Below are 17,066 nucleotides of genomic sequence, written 5' to 3'. Positions count from 1 at the left end.
TTGATTCCTTGCTACCTTACAAACCATTTAACAATACAGTATTTCAGTTGACTAATAATTACAAATGATTAATGAATGTCCTGCTGAAATAACAAACAAGAAACAAAGCTGTCATTGTTATGAAGTTAAAAATGATTGGTGTCTTGCTGTTGCGTGTGTAAACATCTATTAGCTATAGAAATATTCAGAGCGGGCATAAATCTAATCATCAACAAAACTTTTTCAGATATTATTAGCTATAAAATCTTTTATGTGTCTGTTGGTGTGTTAGTTTTATCGAAAAAAAAGCCATAAAATTATGGAGGTCTTATTTTTTGTTATAGCTATTACTGTTTCAGCTAGAATACTTTAAATTTTGAACATTAGCAGTCTTTTATGTTTTTTTTTATCGCCAGTGGACTAAATTTTTCAATGAATGTTTTTCTTTGACACATAATTTTGTAGATTTAAAGGTGAACCAAGGTAATCAATTTCCTGGTAATTTGTTTACACTGCTTTACTTAGAATTGAATACTTATTATTCCATCTAATCTTTATTAACTCACAGGCTGTTGTTCCCGACCGGCATATTGGATTAGCTCAAGTACAGAGTTACGGATTAGAGAGTAACTTGTCAATCATTCTTTATGAAAACATTTATATCGATTGTTTGAAATGATATGATAGTGAATATTTATTTTAAGAGTGATGATGGAGTGTATTGATATACCAGCAATGATCCGTGTTATATATATGTCAAATAAAATATACAATTTGGCAAAATATATAACAAAAGAATTTTTAGTATACGGAAATATGAAAACATCCGTTTTTATGACTAGATTTATTATACTTGATTTGGAAATGTATGACAGGACAATTTTATTGTGACAGAAGATTACAACGGTATTTAAACAAGCCTGTTCAAAGTAGAAAAGTTATAGATATCGATACTCTCTTGTATCAGTTTTGTACAATTTATAAAAATAATAAGATCATTCATATGGGAAAAATATCTCCAAAACTCAAACCAGACATAACTGCTCGGGGAGCAAAAATCATACTCGCCTTTGCCGATGACGTAGACGCAGTAGCACAATCAATATTAGAAATTAAGGTAATTTGCTCGAACTTTGAAGAAGCTCCATTAAACATCGCTCTAAAAATAAATGAAGACAAAACAAAATACACGGTCGTCTCAAAACAAGAACGACGGCGAATAAGGCAAAACATTACTATAAATAATCACAACTTCGAAGTGGTTAAAGAATTTAAATATCTAGGAGCAACAATCACAAATGACAACAAATTAGGGCGAGAAGTTGAAACGAGAATAATGGTAGGAAACAGATCTTTCTTTGCAATACAACATCTAATGAAGTCAAAACTTCTTTCACGAGGTACAAAAATCCGGATATATAAGACCATAATACGACCAGCAGTCGCGTATGGAGGCGAAACATGGACGCTAACAAACAGAGAAATAAATAAATTGTTGGTGTGGGAGCGTAAAATTCTTCAAATGATATATGGCCCTTGCAGAGACAGTGTGAAAAACGAATGGAGGGGCAGATACAATAACGAGCTAGAGTCTCTATTCGGAACAGAAAATCTAGTCAGATACATAAAGGCCAATAGACTCAGATGGGCAGGGCATGTGATACGCAGTAACGACAATCGCCTTATAAACAATGTGTTCTGGGAAAGGCCTGTAGGGCGTCCTAGAAAAAGGTGGAAAGATGCAGTCAAAGAAGATCTAGAGAAAATGGGAGTGCGACAATGGGAATTACTGGCACAGGACCGACAAACATGGAAGGCAATAGTAAACGCGGCAAAGACTCACGAAGAGTTGTAGCGCCATTGATGATGATGATGATATGGGGACCATTTCCCGAGATATAACTCTTCATTTGAGCCCAGATTAGTTCAATGGTGTTAAGTTTGAAATGATAAAGTGGTAATCGTAACTCCACGATCGTTTTCTTCTTCTTCTACAGCATACTGCTTAAGTTTTGGTGACTTTAATTTACGTAACTGTAAAAACTATTTATTCAATATTCCTGCTTCTACCTATAGTTCTTTGCTTATTAACCAACCTAAAAGATCTCTCTTTTTCCAACTACTGTTACGGGCCGCGTGATGCCGACGTAGACTCACGCGCTAGGTCGGCAGGAAATGCTGTATAGCTCAACATCGGCTTCTAGAACTCATTTAAAATACACGGGGACATTTCGAGCCCGGTCAGATGGTCTAGAAAGCATACTCGGCCTGTGCTTCTGAGATATCAACGAGGACTCACATGGCCTATAATATTTATAAGTAACAATTGCGTAATTATTTTTTTTTTGTTATATATTCATTTATAAGAACCTTCGGAAGGTTGATATGGTGATCTTGTTAGTTTCTCGGCGAATACTAAATTTTTACATACTTTTTTTTTAATTACATGTATAATGACTACATGTCTCTTTTGCTGTTCTAAGTTTGTGTTAAATTGTAAACTGTACTTAGTCTTAACTTGTTTCTACAACTTAACAATTAAATGTTTCAATGTCTCATGTTTTTACATTTTATACCTTTGGCTGCTACATGTCTTTTTGAGATGAACTGATGATGCTCTCTGATTAGAGAGCGAAACGTGTTTGAATAAATAGATGAAGTAGCCACCTTATTTGTCTTATTCTCCACCTTTTCACCGAAAAATCCACCATTCTTCGAGTGATCCTTGATTTATATTGGATTAGTACTCTTTTTCTCGATATATATATATATATATATATATATATATATATATATATATATATATATATATATATATATATATATATAGTTCGTATTAATAATATTTCTTTCTTATTATATTATTAATTTAGAAATTAAAATCGCTTTTGCTGATATAAACTTTTTTGAAAGAAAATTACATGAGTTACGTACCAAGGCTTACAATATCTTAAGTTTCCACACATTTAATGAATTTAATCGTAGACAAAGAATTAAATACAACACAGAATTTCATAAAATCAAAAAAATACAAATTAATAAGTTCAATAAATTAAAAATAGAAGCTTTTGATAAGATAAAATTTCAAGAAAAATGGTTTAAAAATCTAACATCTATTCATTTTCCTTTTGAAATTAAAAAATTTTTAGCATTAGGACCTAAATTTTCTTTATGTCCTTCCAAATCTGATATTAGAGTTCCTAATTTACTTTCTGATATTGAATCAATAATCAGACCACTTAATGATAGTCAAAAGGATGTTGTTAGATCTAAATGTACAAACGTTATTACAAACTTTTTGCATAAAGAAATCAAAGATCATTTTTTAAATAAATACTATATGCAAACTAAACTTTTTCTTAAAAACCATCCTGAAATTTATATTGTTAAAAGCGATAAAGGTAACGTAACTGTTGTAATGTACAAAGAGGATTATCTACAAAAAACTGGAGAACTCTTAAATGATACTAAGTATTACACTACACTTAGAAGGAGTCCTGTTTGTACTTTGCAACAAAAAGCAAATTGTCTAGTATCTAAATTAAACATAAAGAAATTTATTGATAATAAAAAAGCAAAAGAGCTCAAAATTTATAATTCTATTGCTCCACGGTTTTATGCTCTGCCAAAAATACATAAACCAACTTTATCTATGAGACCAATTGTTTCATCTTTATGCCCTCCTAATGGACCAATAGCACAGCTCCTCACTGACATCTTAACTAATGCTTATAATTTTAACAACAATTTTTACATTAAAGATTCATTTGATTTTAGTTCTTTCATTAATAATTTCCAATTACCACAAAATTATGTTTTAGTTAGTTTTGATGTAACATCTCTTTTTACTAATTTGCCTTTAGATTTAATCATAAGTAGTGTTGAAAAACATTGGAATGAGATTTCACAACACACTAATATTGACTTATTACATTTCAAAACACTTATCAACTTTGTTTTTGATTCTAATATTTTTATATTTAATGGTGTATTTTATAAACAAATTTTTGGTAGTCCTATGGGATCTAGTCTTTCACCCATTCTAAGTAGCTATGTCATGGATGATGTTATCAGTGATTGTATCAGTAATTGCACTTTTTTCATTCCTTTTATTAAGAGATATGTAGATGATTTAGTTTTGGCACTTCCTAAACACAAAATTCATGAAACAGTCAACATTTTCAACAGTCATAATCAACATATACAATTTACAGTTGAGGAAGAGGTAGATAATTCTCTACCATTCCTTGACATGAGAATTGTAAGAAATACAGACAATATGTTGAAAACCAGATGGTTCAGAAAACCCATATGTAGTAATAGATTTATAAGCTATTACTCTCACCATCCAAATAAGATGAAAATGAACCTTATAACAGGATTAAAAGAACGTGTTTTAAAACTTTCTCATCCAGATTATCTACAGGAAGATCTTCAATTATTAAAAAATATTCTAATTGAAAACTCTTATCCTCCAGATATGCTACATAGGATGCTTTTTTCTAATATTGGTAATATAAATAATTTAACACCATTTTTTGCTCAATCCCAAAACATTGTATCTAACAATCAAAACATCTATTATCATTCACTACCTTTTATACCATCATTAACACCTAAATTAATACAAACACTAAAGGTTATTGACAATATAAAAATAGCAACAAAGAACATCAAAACTATTTCATCTTTATATTCTAAAACTAAATATCCTATAGACAAATTTGAAAAAACGAATTTAGTATACAGCATTAGTTGTACTCAGTGTGAGGCTGAATATGTTGGTGAGACCGGAAGAAATCTTTCAAATCGCATTATTTCTCACAAAAGTGATTGCAGAATTAAAAAACCATCTTGTGCTTTGGCAGAACATGTAATCGATAAAGACCATATTATGGATTTTGATAACATTAAAATTTTATGTAGTGAAAGTAATAAATTTAAAAGGACTTTTTTGGAAATGGTTTGTATTAGCAAAAATGATAATAGTTTAAACAAAAGATCTGAAATTCAAAATTTAAGCAAAATTTATAATGATATTCTTTCTTTATGATTTATATATAAAACTTGTAAAATGTCATATTTAATTCTCCATATATCTGTCACATTCTTTCAGACATCTGTCAACGGTGAATAAATGTTCTTCTTTTTGTTACTAAACAAAAAAGAATGTTTAAACGAAATTTTACTTTTGGCAATATAATTGTCAAAAATAAAAACAGAGAAACATTTATTAGATTAAAACATTTTTTTATTAAATATTTTGAAGATGTAAGCAGTGATTTTTACTTACCAAACTAATTTTTATTTGGTAAGTTAACAAAAATTGTTTTTTCTTTTTAGTTCAACCTTGTAAGTATTTTGTCTTTTTTAGCTCTTGATAATAATTGTAAACACAATTGAAAGCTCGAGAATAAAAAAATAGTTAACCAATAGCCCCATTATTGACTCCAACCCATCCAAAACAGTTATATATATATATATATATATATATATATATATATATATATATATATATATATATATATATATATATATATAAAATGATAAGCAATCAAATAGTTCGATTGAATGGTACAATTCTTCGATTCGTGTTGTAATTGCGCATTGTTTCATCAACTCCCATTGAGCCATTTAGACACGAACTGCACGTATTCTATTCTTAAGCCAATTACAATATCCCCGTTCGCGCCTTTTCGTTATCTCGACATCGGTTCTATTCAGAAAATGAAAGATTATTATTGTTTTAGACCACTAGCTACTAGGCGATTTAGAGATTGGACTGATAACTCTTAAATAGAACACACACGGAGCTCGTGGCTGCTTTAGAGATCGTCTATCTCTCGGAATTTATTTTAATCTTTATTGGATAAAAAACACCTGCTGTTTGGAGTGGAATAAAGATATCGGTCAGTTTAAAGTTTAAAGTAAAGTTTAAAGTTTAAAGTTTAAAGTTTAAAGTTTAAAGTTTAAAAATCAAAAGAGCTTGTGGGTTTCTGTTATTATTACAGGGAATAAATTATATACTTAGGAAAAATTTTGATTGATTTGTGATATGAATGCAACAGGAAAGAGCGCTGAACACTGAAATTCCATAAAGTTTAACAAATTAACAAGCAAAAAATTCAAATAGTGTGATTTCTAAAAGTTTAGGCAGTATTAATGACAGTTAAGAACAGTTGTCAATCATATTTGAGTTTTCTGCATAGGGAATTGTTTCAGCATTTCCACTGCTAAAGCATTGAAAGTTAGTAATGTAAATCAGAAAGTAAAGACATTCAATATTACGGGATTTTGAAGTTGCTCTACGCTCGAAAGAAGGAAAGAAAAAGCCACTGCCGATAAAGTCGTTATTCGGTCATTCTGAATGGGATTTTCTACGATGATGTCTGGTCGCTAAATCCAAGAAAATGCATAATTTTGAAAGAAATAGGTGTGGTGCATAAACCACTGTGGGCTAAGACACTAACTACAACATATTAAGAAAAGCTTCTTAAAAAAGGTACAATAAATGCATTTTTATTAAGTTAAGTAAGAGAAATGACATAGTTTCAATTATTTAGAAATTTCTTATTCCCGCTAATCTAATAATAGTTTGGTAGTTTTTTAACCCTTAAAGTTTTGAAAAAGACATTTTACAAGGTTGCATTACCTGCATGTAAATGACGCCGCTGGTTATCTCAATGACTTATGATCAATAACGGAATTGTTGATCTCTCGTATTGTTTCCAACAATAAATGTGTTGAGTTAGAAAGTCGATGAGTAGTACATGAAAAGCTTAGAAAAGAGATTATCATTAGAGGGAATTCACTCAAAAATAGAAAGTTACCAAGACCAGAAGGAATAACCAACGAGCTTCTAAAACACGGAGGAAAAAGTATAACCCTAGAGATGACAAAACTTATACAATAACTAATATTGCACTGGAAGATACCAGACGCATGGAGAAACAGCCTAATGATACCAATGTTCAAGAAAGGGGATAAAGAAGACCCCAACTATTATAGAGCTATAAATCTGCTGAACGCTGCATTTAAACTTACCACAAAAGTCCTAACCAACCAAGGATTCAGATCCGGAAGATCCTGCGTAGACGCCGTATTTGTACTAAGACAAATCACAGAAAAGGCCATCGAGTACAATAAACCAGCATATCTGTTTTATAGATCTGGCAAAGGCTTTTGATCGCATCCAAGTCTAAGACGTCTTACCCCTACTGTGTAAAATAAACATACCAATCAATATTATACACACCATAGCAAACGTCTACTTCCATAATCGAATACAGGCAAAGATAAATGGAAAACTAACATAGTGTATACCAGTGCAAAGCGGAGTCAGACAGGGTGACTCGTTAAGCCCACTTCTCTTTAATATAATAATGGACGAAATAATACAAGCAATACGTAAAGGTCATGGTTACAGAATGGGGAAAAAGAAATTCAAATATTATGTTATGCAGACGACGCCGTATTAATCGCCGGGACAGAAGACTAGCTCCAAAGATTAACACGTATCTTCAATACAACAGCCAAGAAATACAATATGATAATATCAGCAGAAAAAAACAAGTATGACAACATCTAAATACCCACTACGATGTAAAATCGAAATTGATGGGAAATTAATAAAGCAGGAAGCAAGGTTTAGATATCTGGGAATAGATATACTTAGTTACGGAGATGTTGAAGAAGAAGCACAACAAAGCTTAAAAGCAAGTAAAGCGACGGGATCTCTTAATGACACAATCTGGAAGAACAAACGCCTAAGACAAGACACACAAACAAAAATATAAAGCAGCAATTAGTCCTATATTAAAATACATGGCGGAGACAAGACCTGACACATTAGAACGAGACGATTATTAGAAATAACAGAGATGAAAATACTTCGACGAATATCAGGGAAAAGTTTGTGAATAGGGAGAGAAGCGAAAACATGAGAAAAGCATGCAATATAAAAGGCAAATGGATGGGTGACAAAACGGAAACAGGAGTGGAACGAACACATAGTAGAATGGTAGAGGATGAGATAGTACGAATAGCACGAGATAAGTCACCAAATGGACGAAGAAGTATTGGGAGACCAAGAAAAAGATAGTGCGATAATTTTAATAATTTAGGAGGCTAATATTGAAGAAGAAACAGGATTCAAAGCCTACATATAAGAAGGAAGGGGAAGAAGAGGGAATTTTAATGTAAAACATACCCAATGGGAATCAAGATTGACGAGAACCAAAGGAAAAGAGCTGCCAACAGAAATATCAACAAGGTGCAATATCAACAGGCTGCACCAAATTATTTACCAACAGACAGTAATACAATTACAGATTTAATTGATCAGTAAGAATGTATGGGTGCCAGTACTATGGTTGTACCAAATTTAATAATTTTTGTATCATCTAGAATTTCTAGAACACAGTATTAAGGAACACTGTTGACCTAACTTGGTATATCAGGAAATGGAAAATGTCAACAAAGCAATCAAAAAAATAGCTGTCACGAACAGGGAACAATCCAGCACTCCCGCTCCTCGATAACAAGGAATTAGAAAGAAGAAACTCAGGAGGACAAAGCCATCTGAGTACAAAAGAGAAATCAAACGATTTCTACTTAGCGAAACCGAATTCAAATCTTAACCACTGTGTTTCCTAAAATTTGCGAAACAAACAGCTGGATGAATTACTCGGCAAGGGAATCTAAAATTGCATTCCACAAGCCGTTCATCCTAGTCAAAATTCGTAGTGAATTCAGTTTCTCGTACTTCCAACGAAGTAAATAACAAAACAGAATGACGGTATTAGATTTTTGTTTTGATACAGTGCAGCAACAACCGTTGATACGTATTTCGACCTCCTTAAGTCTCTTCAGAACGGTATATAGAGTGACTTCACTTCACCAGAGCAGTGACTATACCGTTCTGTAGAGACTTAAGGAGGTCGAAATACGTATCAACGGTTGTTGCTGCACTGTATCAAAACAAAAATCTAATACCGTCATTCTGTCCATCTGAGTACGTTTAATGTTAGCCTTTTCGTAGGTACTTATATTATTTTTTATTAATATCGTATATTTGGAGCCTATTCGTCCGTATTTTAATACTATTATGATGATAAAAAGAGACTATAGATAACTTTCGTTATAAACGATCAGATCCTAATCAATGCTTGTGCAAACTATAATTTTAAATAACAATTTACCTTCTCTTAATAAAAAGTTCAACTTATCGAACGAAATGCCGTGTTTCAATTGCTGTAACAACCATTTTACGAGATCTAATTACAGATAAAAATCCGCATTATTAAGATTACCAACAGCAATATGCCACCGTGGATTAAGTATCTGTGTCCTTGTGGAATAAAAGTATCCACGAGATTTCGAATAGCTGATAAATTAATGATAATGAATCGGACAGAAATGTCAGCAAAAGTAATGATATTGTAAGAGGTGGGCGGGCTTGTGAATATTAATGTTAGTGATACAATAACTTTTTTGTCCTTTGAATAATGAGCGGTGAATGTAACGACGTGAGTCGGGGAGGTTTTGTTAAAGAGTTTGTTTATAAATTAAACAAGGACTGTTCGATAACTACGTCGCTTAACAAAGAAAACTTAAAAGATTTTTGTCGGTATAGTGTGTTGCTTGCTCACTACACTTTTTCAACCTTATACCAAATATTAACCTTAAGGCCAGTTTTCACGCTACGTCTTATTGTACGTTTTGTTGGATAGGACAAATCCTATACAATAAAACGTGGCATGTAAACAGCAAAACGTACGTCTTGTCGAATCGAAATGAAATCCAAGGTCAGATCGTAGAAATGATGGGAGAAGCATAGTTTTGCGAGAACTGATAGGATAAAACGTTACGTGAAAATACATGTTCAGACAAGTCGTCCGATCTTGACTTATTTGACGACTAGTTCCACTGCAGTTCGTTTCATTTTTCCCAAAAAAAGCCTAATAATGTCAGATTTGCGGCAATGCACCCACGATTTTCTCGGGGAATTTATTGAATTGTATAAAAGTTTTTAAGTAGTTATGTTTTAAAACCAAGTAGATTGCATTACAGGTTTCAGGAATTATTTAGCTTAACGCTGGTTTGGATATTATGATTGTGAACTCCAAGTCCTTGACGCTGCGTCCTGTTGTAAGATATCTGAGAGTTGCTTTTGGGGTGTAATGGCTTTTCTCATGAGGTGTCTTATTTCAATATGTATGGTGTTACCAACTCTAGCAATTGACAATAGGCTGAGGTGTCCATTCGCAACTAAACGCACCAGTCATCTGGATCGCCTCTTTTAGTAACGAGACGTGGGAATACTGGCTTCTTTTTAGAAGCCCACTCTCTTGACCATCTTGTCTTTTCCCTCTTCATGCCCTTTTTCCTCAGTCGTAGTATCTTTATAGTTGAAAAAATAAAAGACAGTAGCCGTGTTTCCTCCATAATAAAAAAAAACACTAAACAAACTTCATACAACTCAAGACTCTGAATTAGAAATGAGGTAGAAAACGGAAGGAAAAACGTAGTGTGTGTATACACTGGACAAAACGTACATTTTGTCGTACGTTTTATATGGCCCACAAAACGTACCATAAGACGTAGTGTGAAAACGGGCCTTTATACCAAAATATAATCGAAATTGTCGATGATTATAGTGAGAGTATTGTCGCTGTGGTTTGGATGTGGCTCACCTACAATAATTGAATCGGTCATTTCAGAATGAGTATAGTTTTGAGTAAATGTAAAGTTTTTTAGGAGTAAATATGGTCCAAAGTTTTTTATGACTCTTTTTATTGTCGCAAAGTTTCTATCGTTCGACAAAAAGGAATGGCCACGTTATGGAACTTCGCTGTCTTGTTTAAAGATGGACTCTTAATTTTTATTTCTAACCGTTCACATCACAGCAAATGTCTACCTGTGGATGTCCAAAAGGTAGAGAAAAATGTTCCCGGAAAATCTTTAAATCAAATTTATACTTCACTGAATTATTATTATCAGGAAATTTGGCACAAAATTGGTCATACATTCAATTTTTTGTCTAAGTAATGCTTTTCTTTCCCTGTGTAATGTGAAATCTTAGTGGGAAAACTCCCAATATGAATCTTAATCTGTTCTATTAAATTTTCAGACTTAGCATTCAGTGTGAATTGCCATGAAAGCTTTTAGTTAACACTTTCCCATAAGCCCTTGTAAGTATGAATCTTGTGCATTCTTGATAAGCATGCTTCTGAATTTGACAGGTATTTCAGCCTTCTCATCTGCATTAACTTTTTCAAAGCACTTTAAGCGACAACTACAAAAAATATATAATAATTTTACGTTTTAAAACTATCTTAACCTTAAAACTTACCGACAGTCTCCTCTTGGTTTTCTTTATAATTTTCATATTCTTCTCCACACAGCCTTGCGTTCTTAATAATTTCTGACTTATAATTGTCTTTTTTACCTCTTTTTTACTTTATTTCTAAATTCAGATAATTATTCGTATCTGTTGTATCGATGTATATATTCGATGTTGTATCTCTCCGACTCTATTTAAGATTTATATCTCTGCAGCTCTGAAACAATGGAAACGGAAAGTCAAAGGAATGGGTATACAATTGAACGATCAGGATTACATATATACTTTACAGTTTGCAGATGATCAGGTGGTGATCTCAAATGACAAAGATGACATGGAATACATGCTTAGAAAACTAATTGAAGAATACCAGAAATGGGGATTAAATATCAATTTAGAAAAGACAAAATACCTCTCAATTGGAGCTGAAGCAGAACAACTCGATATCGATGACAATCAAAAAATAAATCCATGCAACGAATATAAATACCTGGGCGTCATCTTCGACCGTAGTGGAAAAGACGAACGAGAAATAGAACATCGAATTGTACAAGCACGAAGAGCTATAGCATGTTTGAACGGAGTTCTATGGAGTAAAGAAATATCAAAGAAAAGAAAATGGAACATCTATGAGACAATGGTTAAAACTAGCCTACTTTATGGAGCTGAGACATGGAGAATAACCGAAAAATATAAGAAAAAGGTCGAAGCCACAGAAATGGATGCCATCAGAAGATCGATGAGAATATCAAGAGCCGACAGAATACGGAATGAAGTGATAAAACAACAAATGGGTATAGAGGGCACTATAGTTGAGGATATTGAGAGAAAACAGCTCATATGGTATGGGCATGTGAGCAGAATGGGGGACGAAAGATTGCCTAAAAAAACGATGATGTGGCAACCCCCAGAGAAGAGGAAACGAGGAAGACCACCACAGAGCTGGAACCTGGGAGTTAGGAAAGCGATTAGCGCTCGAAATCTGGACGAAGACCTAACTCAAGACACAATACAGTGGCGTTTGGGAGTCGGACAACGTCGTAAGACGTTATAAAAAAACCGAATATATATATATATATATATATATATATATATATATATATATATATATATATATATATATATATATATATAGATAATTATTCGTGCCATTTACGCTGTCATATACGCTATCGTGTAAGGGTTGAGTTCCCATACAATCTTTCATTCACCACTGCTATAATCGCAAATAGGTTCATTTTCGGCGTTCTTAATCACTTGAATATTCTAAATTTTGTCTATTCTAAATATTTCTTTTACCCCAAATTTGAATTTTTTCCTTGATCACCCTGTAGGTGCTGTCAATTTAATCATAATACATTATCGCATAATTTCTCCCAAATTGGTTCATACAGACATATTTCTCTCCAACCGTGGATAAAGAGATGATGTTCCTCCCTTTCAGTAACAAATCTTGTAATATATTTATTAAAAACGAGGAAGCGCAGGTATGTAAACATAAACACAGAAATTTTATGGGCAGCAGCAGAAGCTTAGCAGAAACATGGACTTGGTGGTAGGATAATAAAAACTGCGTAACTTTGACCGCAGCTCGTAAAATTTTAACTTCCTTAGTATTGTTTGCCAACGACACGGTATTTATATGTTCGCTGATTTTTTAAGCACACAACCACAGAGCCAGTGCAATGTCCGACCGACACGTTGCAGGTAGATTGGTTGTTATTAATGTTTTGTGTTAAATCAAGTAGACTTTCAGTTTTTAAAAATAAAATATGGAACTCATTTATGTGGAAGTACGTCTGCATTGTTTATAACAGATGTTAGCGGTAAAAATGTTAAATAAAAGGCCAATTTGTGTGGTGACAGGTAAATCAATATTTAAACTTCCTTATCCAAGTGTTTAGGACTAAGAAAATGAGTCACTAACAAACCTGTTGAATTTAACAGAGTTAACAATAAAGGACTTGAAAACAATGATGGTACTGCACAATACACAAGAGATCCATTTTTTTAAGCTAATGTATAATTTCACACAACACAATCTTCTTCTTCTTCTTCCTTTTTAAAAGCAATTCTACTTGTTCATTGGAAGGTTGTCACCTCATCTTTTGCGCGGTCGTGCAATACTTCTATTGTCGATTTGTGACTTATCTCTTGCTATTTTGATGACACGGGTCTCCTCCATTCTACTTATGTGGTTACTTCATTCTTTTTTTCTATTTTCTGTCCATTCATTTATACAATGTACGTTACATTTACTTCTAATGTCTTCACTTCTCTTTCGATCTCTCAGCGTATTTCCTGTAATTCTTCTCAGTACTCTCATCTCTTCCGTTTCCAGTAGCCTTTGCGTTGGGGCTCTGTCGGGTCTTGTTTCTGAGGCATATGTCATTATTGGTCTTACACTGGCTTTATAAATTCTTGACTTCATCTCAGTGTCAATGTGTCTGTTTCGCCATATAGTTTTATTAAGGCATCGTGCCAGTCTATTTGCTTTTTATACTTGATCTCTCACTTCTTTTTCCAGGTCTCCATAGCTAGACAATGTAATTCCCAGGAATTTTATTTCCATTATTTGTTCAATACAGATTCCGTCAATTTTTATTTTACATCTAGTTCGTTCTTTGCTAACTACAATTGATTGAGTTTTCTGAAATGAGATTGTCATATTAAATTTTTTTGCTTTTATGTTAAATCTGTGGACTAGTCTTTGCAGACTATCTTCATCTTGGGCTATCAATATTGCGTCTTTGATTTCTTTTCTGATTCTGACAATCCGATACTGAATTATTAGTTGGATAGTTAGACACTGATAGACAAATATAAACAATTGTCATAAAAAGTACGCACTAGTAATTGCTAGAAAATTTTACCAGTTAGACAAGAATTGGTCTATAGTGTATTTTTATGTATGAGAGAGTAATAAAACAATAAATTATGTATGCAAATCGCTAAACTGTTGATAGGGGTGACTCAATGAAAAACAGATATTTGTCAACAAGTTTACAGAAGTATATAGGAAAACAATTTTAAATTGAGTATGACCACCAGGTATAAAGGTTGGAGCAGAATAGAATACAATAGTTACTAATTCCTAAATAAGGTTGCCAGTGTCGGAGTGATGGAGGTTAACAGGTACTAATGAATTTGCAAGAAATGTAAGATGTTTATTTTATTGGTTATATATAACCAATAAAAGTTTAATAGTACCTACCTATTTGCAAAATAAAGTTTAATTCTTTAGATAAAATAAAACGTTTTATTTTATCTGAAATGAGTGCATTCCACGAAGTAAGGGTTTCAACAATCAAACATTTAATTCTTTAATTCCAGGAATCTACGACAGTTAGTAATTGACTAGATAATTACCTTCTAAACTTATTCCACAGAAAATGTGATAGTGGGTTTTTCCATTTTGTAGGAAGGTCCAAGTGGCGTATTCAAAATTCTTAACAGTTCACTAAAAGTAGGTACTTCAGTTGCAAGGTGCAGTTTATTGTGTATACTAGTGTTATGGAAAATTTGGAAGTGCCGTGTAAACGCCGAAAAATTGGTCCTCTAACAGTTAATGAAAAAACATTAATATTTAATTGTTTTAAATCATTTAAAGACAAACGTTTATGTGAAAGTGTTGATGAGACCGTTGAGTTAGTTAGCAGTACACTTGGTGTTGGGAAATCTACGATTTACAGAGTTATTAAAGAAGAGAAATGTGGTAGTTTTCAAATGCCACGTAATGCTCCAGGGAAACCAAAATTTCAAATAGAATATCATTTTAAAGAAGGACTTCGACGGAAAGTGCATGAATTCTTCTTTAGACAAGAATTTCCAACATTGGATAAAGTTCTTGTCTCAGTTCGAGATGATAAGGATTACCCAGAAATGAGTCGAAGTACGTTATGGAAACTTTTAAAAGAAATAGGCTTCCGCTGGAAAAAGAATCCCAGAAAGTCTATTTTATTAGAAAGAAGCAATATTGTCATATGGAGAAGACATTTTCTAAGAACCATAAAGGAAATGAGAAACCAAAAAAGAAAAATATTTTATCTTGATGAAACATGGATCAACGAGGGTCATACACCAAATAAATTTTGGCAGGATGAAACTGTTACAAGTCACAGACACGCTTTTGTAAATAACTTATCTACTGGTTTAAACCCACCATCAGGAAAGGGACGCAGGCTGATAATAGTACACATTGGCAGTTCAGACGGTTTTGTTGAAGGTGGTTTATTAACTTTTGAATCAACTCGTACCGGTGACTACCATGAAGACATGAACGCTGATGTCTTTCAAGAATGGTTTTCAAGAATGGTTTCAAATGATAGATCTTCTTCCTAAGAACTGTGTAATAGTAATGGATAATGCAAGTTATCACTCCAGACTTATAGAAGGACTGCCCACAACCAAGTGGTTAAAAAAAGACTTGCAGAATTGGCTGAGTTCAAAAAATATTACGTATCATCCCGGATCTATAAGAAAGGAACTTTATTCGTTGTGTGCCCTTCATAAAGAAAAATTTAAAAAATACGAAATTGATGAAATTGCCAAAAATCGTGGAATGACAGTACTTAGATCCCCACCATATCATTGTGAATTAAACCCGATTGAACTGGTATGGGCACAGATAAAGAGTGAAGTTTCAAGAAAAAATACCACTTTTAAAATTCATGATGTTAAACAGTTGTTTTTGGAGGACGTAAATACTGTAAAACCTGAAAATTGGGAAAAGGCAGTAAATCACACTATTAAAGAAGAGGAAAAAATGTGGAAGCTGGACAATATTACGGATAAAATGATCGAGCCAGTTATTATAAATCTTGGTTCTGAAAGTTCATCTTCTGAATCTGATTTGGATTTGTAACAAGTAGCTGTAAGTTTTATATTAATATTTTTATTCATCTATTTAACATACCTTAGACGGTTTTAAAAACTCTTTTTCTCTTTTGTAATTTTTAAAAATTAAAAAAAATGTGAATTTTTTAAAACCCTTTTTAATGTAGGCCAGTCAGTTCTAATATAGTGTGTGATAAAAGAGGTCACTTTTGTTTACATACACATAACACTTTATAACACTGAAATAATTCATTTATTTTTTACAATAATTATTCAAAGTAATTTTTCAATTAATCTTGAGCACGCCCATGGAGTGATCGGAGGTACCAGTTAAAATTATGCTAATTACTCTCTCGTTCATAAAAATAAACTATAGTTAGGTATACTAGTGACACAGACCTTTTGAATGGCACTCAAAGGTCAAAAATACACTAAAATACCTGCAAGGTTCTGTAACTATTTTAATCATTTTTGAGTATATTTTATAGTTTTCGATTGAGAGTTTTATAAAAATAATAATATGAGGAAAGATGAAAAATATTTAATATAACAAATAAGGAAGAATGATCACTAATTCAGTTTTCTTGTTACAGAATCATCACATTCGTAGAAAAAGTGCCGAAATTCTATATTGGTAAGTACGTAAATTGATAAAATAGCAAGAATCCACAAATTCAGAAAGCCAAATCGTAAGAAAAGTGACAAAAATAGACCAGAGAAATCAGCAAATAAGGAGACTTTTCGTGACTATCTTTGATATAGGTATCTAACAACCGCTATTGATAAATTTGTAATGTAAGATCGCTATTTGATTTTAAATATTAGAGGTGAACACCCCTAAATTATGGAAAATTGGAACAAGTTTACTAAAAATGCATAGAAAATACTTAAAATGAGAGTTTGTAAA

At 32.6% G+C, this 17,066-nt stretch overlaps 1 long non-coding RNA gene across 1 annotated transcript in view; it reads left to right on the top strand.

Annotated features, from left to right (window-relative positions):
* LOC140440505 (uncharacterized) overlaps nucleotides 1-16,840 on the top strand; it is a 94,075-nt gene extending 77,235 nt beyond the window's left edge. Inside the window, exon 4 of the long non-coding RNA XR_011950854.1 lies at nucleotides 16,753-16,840. This is a non-coding gene — a long non-coding RNA (uncharacterized lncRNA). The remainder of the gene's footprint in view (nucleotides 1-16,752) is intronic.
* The last annotated feature ends 226 nt before the right edge of the window (nucleotides 16,841-17,066 follow it).

Source organism: Diabrotica undecimpunctata, chromosome 5, assembly GCF_040954645.1.
Source record: "Diabrotica undecimpunctata isolate CICGRU chromosome 5, icDiaUnde3, whole genome shotgun sequence".
Taxonomy (NCBI): domain Eukaryota; kingdom Metazoa; phylum Arthropoda; class Insecta; order Coleoptera; family Chrysomelidae; genus Diabrotica; species Diabrotica undecimpunctata.
Note: the sequence above shows the minus strand (reverse complement) of the source record. Positions and strands in the feature narration are given on the sequence as shown.